The sequence below is a fragment of the Sciurus carolinensis genome, unplaced genomic scaffold, assembly GCF_902686445.1.
Source record: "Sciurus carolinensis unplaced genomic scaffold, mSciCar1.2, whole genome shotgun sequence".
Classification (NCBI taxonomy): domain Eukaryota; kingdom Metazoa; phylum Chordata; class Mammalia; order Rodentia; family Sciuridae; genus Sciurus; species Sciurus carolinensis.
Window position 1 is genome coordinate 311,925 of NW_025920200.1, and position 12,369 is coordinate 324,293.

At 51.3% G+C, this 12,369-nt stretch overlaps 1 non-coding gene across 1 annotated transcript; it reads left to right on the forward strand.

Moving 5' to 3' along the window:
* Nucleotides 1–11,081: 11,081 nt before the first annotated feature.
* On the forward strand, nucleotides 11,082–11,155 carry Trnam-cau (transfer RNA methionine (anticodon CAU)). Its single transcript has one exon. It is a non-coding gene; the product is annotated as a tRNA-Met (tRNA).
* The last annotated feature ends 1,214 nt before the right edge of the window (nucleotides 11,156–12,369 follow it).

A 12,369-nucleotide genomic window follows, 5' to 3' on the forward strand; every position in this document is an offset into this window, starting at 1 on the left:
TGGCTCTTCACTTGCACACACACACCTCTCTCCACTCTGTCCAAAGCACATATTCCTGTTCCTTAAACTGGAGATCACACAAGAAATAAGGAATTCTTATTAGATGAACTGGAAGTATGTCACCTGAAGTAGCTGGAAAATGAGGTTTGGGTTTTTGTGGCTTGAATGGAAAATCTGAATACTCCAGAACCAAAGGTTTGGATCTGCATGTTAGATCTGTTTATACCTAAGGGACCTACAGAAATCCTGGCTCAAGACACTGCTCTCAGGTTGGAGCAAGTGGGGTTCATCCCTTCTCTAGAACCTCCTGATGGCACCCCAACTGCTGTTCTCATCATGGTCCTCTGAGAAGCTTGGGTGCTAACCCACAGCATCTTGATCAGCTTCCCCTGAGCATCTCCTGTAAACCAGTCCCGCCACACCAGGGGGATGGGAAAGTGAGGCACTTCAGTCAGTTTTGGGGTCCTGTGGGGCAGACACTGAGATGGGTTCAGTTGACAGAGGCCACCACTGCACCCAGTTCCCAGCCTGCATGTAACCTGAGTCACCCTGAGAAGGCCAGTACAGACGCTGGTCAGGAAGAGACGCGTGGTTTGTAGGGCAGAGGTGGCCTCCCCATGTCCAGGATGACTGGCTACAGGAGCTGTCTCCCTCTAGTGAACCAGCCAAGTCTGTTTCCTGTGGGGCGCAGGTGTGCAGGGGTCATTTCTGGGTAAGCAAGGGCCAGATCCTTGGTCTGTGAGTGGATGTACCTACAGATGGCAGAGCCACCTGTGTGTTCCCAAAGATGAGCACATAGACCATAGCCTGGTCCATCTGCGTGTCTGTGCATGCAAACATGGACCCGATCCTTCTGGGTGCACAGTGTCCTTGTGGTGCTGAGCACCTTTGGCAGCAGGGTAGCCATGTCCAATATTAGCAGCTGTGTCCATTGCCCGAGTCCTCTGTCCCATGCCCTGGTGTGTCGTTCATCTCACCAGTGGTACCATAACCTCAGGTGCAGGGCTGGCATTGGAAAGAGTCCAGTGCTCCCTCAGGACCTCGTGAGTGGCTGCACCACTGCTGCTGAGTGCAGGGTCTGAGCTCCCTCATTACACTGGACCCTAGGCAATGCAGCTTCCAAAGCAGAAGCTGTGCACAGGCAAACTTTCAACTGAAGTCATTAAATTCTACTGCAGAGGCCTTATCTAAAACTTATGCCCCAAATCAGTTGATTTCCAAAAACCAGAGTATTGATGAGAAAGAATGTGGAGAAGTTCTATGACTTGACGTACCTACCAGAGACCAGAGCTGGAAGAAGCCAGGACAGACTTGGACTCTGAGGTTGGTAGACATCACCACTGGCTGACAGGGAGGAAAAGCGCAGGCAGAGCTGGCTAGAACTCAGGACAGTGGGTTCCCAAAGGGCCCTGGGGGAGGTCTCCGACTGCAGAGGGAAGTGAGTCTCTCTGGCAGGAGCAGTGTGGACCCTGCTGCACTGGGTTTGTGAGGCAGAGTTGCCGAGTCCTGCAGAGACTGGCAGCTGTGGCTCCTGCCTGCCTCTGCCCCACACAGGCTGCCCCTGGGCTGTGTGCAGTCCACCCAGGGCACCTGTCCAGCAGACCCCTCTCACAGCACCAGTGTGGGTGCTGGTATTCGCCATGTGGATGGCTCTGGGGGAAGCCATCTGCCCATCCCCTACTGCCCTTCCTGCCTGGACCTGCTGGATCCCTCGCCTCCAGGTTTGTCCTGATGGGGGGCCTGCCATGACCAGGCCTTGCACATCTGGCCAGTCTCTCCCGAGGACACCATGGCTGCCCTTGGGGAGCTGGCTGTCTGCTGGGTAGTTCACTGGAAAATAACCCATCACTGCAAGGTCTCCTGGAGGAGCCACAGTCCGGGTTGTTCATCTTGGTGTCCCCAACCTGACAACAAAAGGGAATGACAGGAATCCCCTCCCTGGGGCTCTGTGCCAGGGTCCCTGCCCTTTACAACAGGGAGTTGGGTGAGGAGAAGGGGTCATTGCTCTGACTCTGGGAAGAGCGCTGAGGCCCAGGGCATGAACCACAGCCACACTCTTATCAGGGCAGGGACACTGCTTCTATTCCTCCCTCCCTGACAGAAGATGAATTCTGCCACCCACGTGTGCACCCATAGCAGAGACCAACTGACCCTGTGGACCACCTGATGCCCACTTGTGAAGTAGCTGATGGAGCAGTCACCTCCTGGGAGGATCTCCGGGGCCTCCCGTGTCCTTCCCGCTGTCTTAAGCCAGTCCTGAGTGGGGCTGCGTCTTCTGCCAGCCCCAGCTGGGATAAGTTCTGGCATCCCAGCCCCAGGGCAGCCCTGCCCAGCTGGCTCACTCATGCCTGCCTCAACTGCACCACGCCTCACTCCTCGGCCTGTCTCTGGAATCCTGCCCGTCATGACCCTCCACCCCCAGGGCTCCAGAACTCCAGGCACCAAGATAAGCCTGGCAGGCTGCCCTTCACTCTGGCTCCTCTCCTCCCCTGGCTTAAGCCAGAGCAGCATGTCCACAAGACTGCAAGTGATGACAGGTTGTAGCCCCCTGCACTGTAGAAGACAGAGGCAGCTGCTCCTGAGAGGGGGCGTCCAGAGTCCTGCTCCTTGGTGCAGGTAGAATAAATCCAGACACAGGTTTTCCAACAACGTAAGTTTCTCATACTTGCCACCAGATGTCAGTAAAACCCCTCTTAAGATAAATGTGGCACTGGGATGTGTGCCTGTAGAAGCCTCAGAGCTGGCATCTGGCCTCCAGGGAGGCAGAAGCAAGGAGATCATTGATTCTGGGGCTCTGCATTCTGCTGAGAGGTCCCCAGGCCTCCTGGGGAGGGCCTACAATTTGAGAAGATGCTAACTTCTGATACACCTCACTAGGGGTGCCTGTGCAGGAAGTGAGGCCAGCCTCCAGGGAAAGCCACTTTGCCATAGAATGGTGTCTGGTTCTGGGTCATGGTTCGCTCCTCACAGGACATTCCTGTGCAGCTGCTTCTGCCTGATCTACCAGAAGAATGTGACTGCATACATTTTGTGATCTTGCTCATGGGGCCAACACTGATTCCAGAAGCTCTAGCCTGGGCTGGGGTAGGGATAGCGGCACAGTGGTGAATTCACAGGCTTTGCAGTGCCCAGAGTGGGCGCACATCCTGGTGCCACTCACTAATGATCATTTCTGCATCTCTGATGTGGACTTGGTGGTGCCTCTGCCACAAGAGTACTTTGGAATTTAAACTGGAAAATGTGGTTGCGTGAGAAAGAAGTCCTAGGGCTCAGGTGGAAATGTGAGGTGCAAGAGCACTTGTGTACCTGAAGTGAGAGCCCAAGAGAGGACAAGCCAGGACCATCAGCCCGGAACCAGCCCCACCAGCTTGGCTGCAGTCACACAGCACTGAGTCACCCGCCTGCCTGCCTGTGGATGCTCGGGGTCCCCTGGATGCTTTGGGACTCTGAAACACTTGCTCGGTCTTGGTGGACAGGTGAATCTGCAGGCGGAGGTGAGTTGACCAAGGCGGCTTTCATGAATGAAGAACATACTCGCCAAGAAGTGGGATGACCCTGGATCCCAGCCTCGAGGTGGTGGAGGAGCAGTGCTGTGCTTGGCCTCACTGTACCTGCTGCAGGTCCTGCAGTTCAGTGTGGACAGCCCCAGGTCCAGGGATGACCTGCAATGCCACATTCACGTGAACGGAGAAGGGCTGTGGCTGCTCGGGGACAGCAGCTGGCTTGGCTGGGACCTGGTCCCAGGTAGGCCAAGGCCTCGGGTACTGCCGCCCAGGTCTGTGCATGGCATCCCACAAACTGAAGCAGCAGAGGCTCGGCTCAGAGAAGCCCTGCCCCATCTCCACGAACTCATGAAATTAGAGCCCTAATTTGAATGCCAAATCAGAACCCGAAATAGCACCTGAACTGGAGTGAGAGTATTTTAGGAACAATATAATCACACAAAAACATCCCATGCCTTTTTCTCTTGCCTCTCGCTTTACCACTTCACATCTGTGGTGTTTGTGCTGTTGTGACTTCTTTTTATTCTGACGAGGAGGAGCTGTGAGCCTCTTCTGCTTTTCCTGGTGTTACATGAGAAGCCCCACTGGTTTGCTCCCTTGGGTGTTTCTGTGGTCTTCCTTCAGGTAAGGCTAGCTCACTCCAGCTTCCTGGGAGGTTTGCAATTCTTGCCTCTGGCTGTGTGGCTTGCCTCCTGCAGGGCACCAGGGTTGCCCTTGGACCTTTCCATCAGGAGCAAATGTCTTTCCCCTAAAAAGTAAACAAAAGTACATTAGGAACACAGAATAAAATAGCCGTTCTTCAAATGCTCAAGCAGGTACCCCATGACAGTCTTTCCTCTCCCAGGCAGATGATCAGGAGAAATGAACACACATCCACACCAGCTTGGGCATTGCAGCAGTGTGATGCACAAATGCCTAAGTTCCCATTGACCTTGGTGGTATGCACAGAATGGAGTGCTATTTGGCATTTAAAGGAACAGAGTGTGTGCACAAGGGACCACCAGGAATCTTGAAAACATTGTGGTTAGCAATGGAAGTCAACAACAGAGGTCACACAGCACCTGATTCTACTGACAGGACATTTGCAGAGGAGGGACATCTTTGGAGATGGGAAGTAGGTCAGTGGTCGCTTGGGGCTGGGTGTGAGGGGCGAGACAAAAGTACAGAGTTTGTCTTTGTAGTGACCCAGTGTTCCAAGATTGACAGTGGTGATGGGGGCACATGTCTGTGAAGACATTAAAAGCATTAAACGTGGCTTTAAATGAAGGAATTCATGATATGCAAACTGTAATTCAATAAAGTTGTTAAAAGAAAAATGCAGAGAACTATAGACTAGAGATCTGAAAGGCTCTTAGAAATTGGAGTTGAGAACCTGAATCTACATGTAAGATGTTAGAGAACCTGAGAGCTCTTTCCTTACAAAACACCTGGACCTGGTACTAAGATACAGCAAACATTTTAAGTGAAGAGTTAAATTCATTAAAAGTGAGATAAATATCTCAGGACTCAGAAACAAGAAGCTGAAAAACCACAATAGTCTATAAATTAATTTTGGCAACTCTGGGTGGCAGTGGCATTGTTGGTCTTAAGGTCTTATTAACCTCCAGATCTGTAGTTTTGATACCTCCCAAATAGAATACATATAGAATATTGAGTATGATGCTATTCTTCTCACATCCCTCATGTCAGGATCCTTGCTAACACTCTATTAGGTAGGATAAAAGCATATTCTAGAAATAGTCTCCCCACTGGTACTGGGTGGTGAAGAAGCCAGACCAGTGGTTGAAGGAGATACGTGAGCATTCTGGTCCACCTCTGCTCCTGCACTGGTTTGTATTCAGGCTGCTGGCACAGTGGGGGACCCCCAGTTGAGAAGTCCTCAGTGGTCCTGTGAGGGCACCTCTCTCTGAGCACTGTAGAGGCAGGCCCTAGCCTTGTCCAGAGGGTTGTCCATCATGGATTTCCTGCAGACAGAATCCTGCTGAAGATGAGCATGCAATCCCAAATTACAAAACCTAAGATGAACTGTCATCCCAAGGACAGGGACCTCAGTGAGTCACATGGGAGGAAGACACAGGGGTTCATAGGATAGGACAGGGAGAGACAAAAAGGCTGTGCAGCACTGAGCAGGAGAAAGCCAGGGTGCAGTGAGCGAAAGACACCATAAGGAAAGAACAGCAGGACTTGAGGAGGAACCAAGCAGGCCTTCCAGAATAAAAAGCAGTCTTTAAAGGAGAAAAGCAACTGAATGGGCTAAAGAGCTGGCTGGACGTAACTGAGGAGAGCCTGCACTAGCCTCTGAGGGAAGTGTGTCAGTGACAAGGCACGGGGCAGATGGAGCCACGGAGCAGTGCTGGTGGGCAGGAGGCTGGGTGGGGAGAGCTCACCGCACACCTGACTCTCCAGGGTACTTGCCGGGCTCGGGTCAGGTGGTTGCCCTGGGACTGGGAGAACACCACTGAGCCTACCCCAGGCTCTGGGCTCTGGGCTCTGGGCTCTTGCTGCAGGACTATCGCCGAGCACAGTCAAAGGTCACAGTGGTCGTTCTCCTGCCTGTGAGTGGTATGAGGCTGCATTCATTAGGACCAACATTGTGCCATTCAGAGGTGGTTCTTATCACCACCCCACAAGCACCAGTCCACACCTTCCCTGGTGTGCAGAGCATGCACCCTGGAGATGCTTTCTAGAAGAGAGCTACCACTAGAAAAGAGGCCATTTACTTATGTTTGGGAAAAATAGATTTTTTTTTGACTCTATATACAAGTGGAGACAGCGTTAATGTCAACAGTGAAGAAAATCTGAGGACCCTCTGCCCCCCACTGGTACTGGGCATTGAACCCAGGGGTGCTCTACCACTGACATGTACCCCAGCCCTTTTTACTTCCTATTTTGAGACAGGATCTCTGCAAGTTGACTTATTTGGAAATAGGGTCTTTGCCGATGTGATCACTGAGGTCGACCCTAATTCAATATGACAGGTGTCCTTATGGGAAGGGAAACTTGGACCAAAATCCACAGAGGGAAGATGAGGGATGCTGAGGCCACTTGGAGCCAGGGCACAGGGGGATACTGGATTCTCCCTCAGGGTCCCAGAGCACCAGCCAGCTGTGACCTTGGAGTTCTGACCCAGAACTGTGAAGGGATGCTTTTCTGTTGCTTGTGGCCACTCATATTTTGGACTTTTGTCACAGTGGTCCCAAGGGGCCATAGCCCCAAGGCAAGCGTGCGACCTCCTCCAGACCCCAGGACTCAGCTCCAGCAGGAGGGGCATAGTGTGCCCAGCATAATCTCTGGGAGAAGTTTCCAGAGGCTGAGGGGCTTGAGCAGCAGGGACTCCCATGTCAGGCAGAGCCAAGCACAGGCGGGCTCCTCAGAACAGTGTCACTTGAGGGCAACATGTCACTGAGCGAAAATCCCAGAGAGAGAGTGAGATGATTGTCCACACTGCCTTTGAACTCTGGCATGTTAGTTACACATCAGAACATGTCACCTGGGCCAGGCCACTCTGCTGGGCTCCGCTGTCAGTCAGCAGTGCCCGTCTCCTTGGACAGCATAGCTCTAGAGCTCAGGTCCTCCCTGATGGCTGAAACCTCTCTCCAGGGAAGGTCCTGAGTGAGGGTCTGGTAATCAGCCCTCACAGATGCGTCTGGTGACTTGCCATTGACATCAGCAGCAGTGCTCTGTGGAGATGCCGAGGAGGCAGGAAGCAAAGTGAGGGGCCGTGACCTAGACTCGGCCTGGGTGGGGGGCTGACCCAGAAGGCCACACAGCCGCAGAGTACCCCAAGAGCTGCGAGGGTCTGAAGGAGGAGGACGGTCCCCTGGGGTGCTTCTGCCCTCTGCAGACCTCAGTTGGGTGGCGAGAACAGGCCAGTCAGTCCTGTGGTCCCCAAGGGCACATGGCACCCTGATGCTGTGGAGTCTGGGAGTGTGAGATGACTTTCTACCTGTAAGTAAGAGAAGAGCCCAGCAAGCTCTCCTTGACACGGAGCGACTGCCCTGCTCCTGTGTTGGGAAGCCCTTGGCTACTCTTGCTGATGGTCTGTGGGCTCCCAGCCCAGCTTTGTGTTTCTTCTCTTGCCTCCCAGGTGCTGTGTGCATCGCCTTCCCCACGGCACATCTGTATCGCTGCCACTGCTGTTGTCAGCTTCAGATTCCACTTCACCTTGACCTTGGCTCAGCTGTTTACTGGCCTGTGTGGAGCCTTTGTCTCAGGGTAGTGGACTCACCCCAACCCGTGCACACACTGCTGAGCCAAGAGCTGTCTGCAGCCTGCAGTGTAGACTGGGCTGTTTGCCATGAGGAGTCCCACAGGGCTAATGGGGTATTTTCCCCTGGGCTATTACCCAGCAGGTCGCCACCTGCCTTCTACACTGCAGGCTACCCATGTGATCAGCTGACAAGTGACAGGTAAGCTTGTTAATTGAGTTCTTGGGGGAAAACAACTTTTTGAAGATCCCAACTGGGGAGAGATGGGCCACTTGCCTTGTAACCATGCATTTCTTTTTCGGTTTTGAGCCCAGAGGGGAAGGAGATGGTGGTATGCTTATGGGCTTGAACTTCTGAATGTGAATCCCCCATCAAAGCACAGGCCAAGCCTCTGACAGGAGCAGTTCCTGGTGGCCTGAGTGTCAGGTGGGTGGCAGTAGCCCAGGGCAAGCAGGCAGTGGGCAAAGCCAGCTCAGGTGAGACATGTGCAGACTCCCTCTCTACCCTAGTGTTTCTCAATGCATTTATTCAACACTTTTGAGGTCCTACTGTGTGCTTGGGCAGATGCATCTGCTTTGTGAGTATGTTCATTTCCCTTTGTAATCAAGTCATAATTTAAACAAATATTAGGAAGTTATTGTTTACCAAAAGAAACAGTACGAACTCTTTCTATGCGCACACATAGTTGCCTCCTCACAAGATTTCAGATTCTGGTTTTTAGCAGGTTGCATATTCATTTCAGCACCACCTCCTCCCATTGCCCTGTGGATATGTGTTATTCTCTGAATCCAAACATAAACATACAATAATGCTGTGTGTTTAGGAATGAATGAACAATGGGAGCAGAGCGGAGCAGGCTGTCACATGACCAGGAGCCTCCAAGTCACAAGTTACTTAAAATGATGGCTTAAGAGGCAGTGCCTGAGCTGTGGGGGCTGATGCAGATGAAGGTTCCTCTTCTGCATTTCCTGGCTCCTTTGTGTTGAACTTAGTAAGTGTACTATCATAGAAAAATGCCATTTTGAATTTAATTTGCATTCTTCCTATGCCCCTGTACCCAAAAGATAAGTGGGGAAGAGAGCATCTTGGGAGTTTAGTTTCACAGTAGACAGGGTGGGCTTCAGAGTTGCTGGTCAGGGTGGAGGCAGGAGCACACAGGCTCAGTGGCCAGGCCTCACCAGGCCTGCCATGCATGGCTATGGACTCTTGAGTGGGAGCTGCAATCTGCCCTGAGATTGACGCTCAAAGGAATGGTCTCAGGGTGACCATGTAGCCTGTGGGGAGCTGGGACCTCATGGGAGCAGAGCAGGAGAGAAGGCATCCCACCTTGAGAAGCATCCTCTGGTGTGGCCCTTGCAAGACTGGGTTGAGGCAGCAAGAACACCCAGCTCCACGTCACAGAGACTCAAGGTTTAGAGTCTTGTTAGTACAGGACAGTGGCCACGGCATATTCAACCTGCTAAATCTCATTCATTAAAGCAATCTGTCCTGGCACGCCAACCCCCATCCAAGCCCTCATTGTGCTGTTTTGGGAATTCTCGTGGCCTCCCTGCTTCTGTCTGTCCTTCTCCGTGTGGTCATTGTGAACATTGTTGCCTCTTGCCAACACTGTTGGCTCAGGTCCCTGCAGGGCTGGCCTCACCTCTGAAACCAAACACAGATTCATGGCCCAGCACAGGGGTGCTGGCCAGCCTCAGCTTCCAGAGTGGACTGTCACACTCCTGGCTCACCTGGTCATAGACTATGGCCGGCCTGGCCTCTGCTGGCTGCTGGGCTGGTGGTGCCACAGGGCCTCCCTTGACCTCACAGCCTGTCTCCACCAGCCTGTTTTGTCTGTCTTCCACGTCTCAGCTCAGGGTTCCTGGGGCGAGGGACCCTCTGCCTGCTGACTAGTCCTGAGTTGGGGGCTCAGGCAGAGCTGCCATTGAGCCCACCTCTGTGGTTTCTTGGAGGTTGTCCTTGGACCTACCATGTAACCCAGTCAAGCTCGGTGTCTTCAGCAGTATGACAGGGGATTGGCAGCTCTCAGGGACTCTGCAAGAACTCAGTGAGCTCTCTCCTTGAGTGGTTAGAATTTCTGGAGCACCTACAGGGGCCAGGCACTCCTCTTGGCTCTGGGTGTGTGGGAATGAGCCAACTCAGTTCACCAGGAGAGGAGGACAGTGTGACATGCCCACTCCCTGGGGCACACTTCCACAGGGCTCCTTTCCTACTGATGACTGACTCGTCATTAGCTTGACCCTGGGGCAGCAGCTCCCCCAGACTGTCTGGGCAGCTAGACCAGCTGTGAAGCCCAGGGGGTGTCTTCCACTCATGGGAGGCACCTCAGGGAAGCGTCCCCTCCACTGCCCTTCTTCTCACAGAGCCTCTTGAATGAGGGGTGTGAGGCGAGAGACAGAGGGCGCAGCCACCACTGCGGCTGCTTCTGCGGAGGCAGGCGGCCTGTCCACACGGGGCTTTGTTGGGTGAGAGTTTTGGACACAGTGTGATGCTAAATAAAAGGTGCCGTTATGATATGTTTTAAGAGCCAAGCTCTTGACACACACAGAATAAAGTTTAAGAGCATAAATCAGGAGACCAGCAACAACAGATTCTGACTGTATTTGCCTACTTAAGTTTTGTCATGTAGCTGATTTTCAATCTTTATGTACAAAAAATTTGCAAAGGAAAGGCCATACCCAGTTCTTTCTTTTTTCTCTCTCCCTCTGTCCTTAATGAATTCCCACTACAGGAGGAAATCTAACTTTTAAAAAAGTTCTTAAATTCTACACACCTAACTCTTCAGCCTTTGCATTAATATACGTTTTTCTTTATATTTGACTTCAGTGACAGATAAATTACATGCCCTTAATTGAATTAACACAAATTAGACCTGAAAGGCTTTGGGAATGGAGACTTGGAATGCTTATCAAGAGCTTTCTTACCTGAGGCTCAAGAAGGCAGTCTCTTTCCTGGGGGGCCAGAGACTGTTTTTCAGTTTCAGGGATCATGTCCCATCTCCAGGCATAAGTACAGCAGTGTTTTCCAGTGTTCAGAGAAGCCCAGTATCAGGTGACCATTGACTGACTGGATGATAACTTGACCCACTGCCAAAACCCCACAGGTCTCACACCTTCCCTCTTCTTCCTAAGGTGGTGGATTTGTGTATGTCTACATCTGATTGAGGTGAGAAATATGTTATTTATGCAAGAAGAAAGATACATTTAGGAAGAGTTTCAATTTGGTCTGAGTCCTTTAGTACTTTCAAAAGGACTTTTCTTTACTCCCTGCCCTCACCCAAGAATAAAAGAAACATATATTTATTCCAGAAAATGTAGAAAAAGCAGCATCTCAGGCAGGGGACATGACTGTTAAGAAATATAAACCAGACTGGGGAGATAGCTCAGTTGGTAGAGTGCTTGCCTCATAAGCACAAGGCCCTGGGTTCAATCCCCAGCATCACAAAAAAAAAAAAAAGAAAGAAAGAAAGAAAGAAAGAAAGAAAAAAATGAAAAAAAAAAAGAAATATAAACCACATCCAACTGGCTTAAGCAAAATTCAGTTTATTCGATGCATAGCCTGCATCTCCCAGAATTGGCAGGAGGTTTTACAAACTAGGTTTAGAAAGTAGAAATGAATCATAGAAGTGGAAATGAATCATAGAAGTCATGGGAGGTGGGGGAGCTGGAGCGGTGGCTATAGTGGGAGGAAGTTTCTGGTCAGATCCTGTCTGCTGTGGTAAATAGCTTGGAACTCTTCTTTTTCTTGCACCATTAATTCATAAGGATGCAGACTCTTGAGAGAGGGCATCCAACTGGCTGGATGAAGTCATGTGATCTTTTTCTAATTGAACCTCCTGATTGTTATAGAGAAAGGAGGACATCTGAAATTACCTGGCTACCAGTGGTAAAGTTACAAGTACAGATTTGAAGTAAAATATGGGTGTGGCAACCATACTCCTTGAGGACACCCATTAGCCATGATTTTTATCCCCTGTTATGTAGGTCACTCTCACGCTGAACCAGAGCCAGTCTGTCCTACCATTGGATTATGGGAAAGGACAGAGTGCATGGCTTCTGAGGCAGCTCATGGGAGGCTCTGTGCTTCCACTCTGGTCTCTTTTGCTGCTCGCTCTTGGAGAAGCCGCTGTCTTGTCACAAGATGTTTGAGCTGCATGTGGAGAAGCCCATGGCAGGAGAAACTGGGACCACCTCCAGGATGGACTTGCAGGCACATGAGAGTTGCCCACGGTAGAAGAACATGCCTCACCCTAGCAAACTTCCAGAGGAGACTGCAGCTCCAGAGACAGCAAAGTTGCAGCCTCCTGAAAGACTCTGAGTCAGAACTGCTGCTTAGCTGCTCCCAGATTCCCCCCACCCACAAACATCATGAGGGAAAATAAATATTTATTATTGCTTTAAGAGACTGAGTTTGGGAGTGAGATTTTATACAGCAATACATAACTAAAACATTGTCCCACCCAGAGCCCTAGAGAGACTTTTACCTGACTGCTAGAGGAGCTGTTGCTAATGTCCCCACCAGTTATTTTTCCCAGAGGCTCCTGGTGCTGTCTCACCTGGAGGTGCCTGGGAGGCAGGTCCTTCTCCTCCCACTCCCTGGCATAACCACAGCCAAATTTTGACTAATTCATTAATCCAAAGATTTCTCTCCTTTAGAGG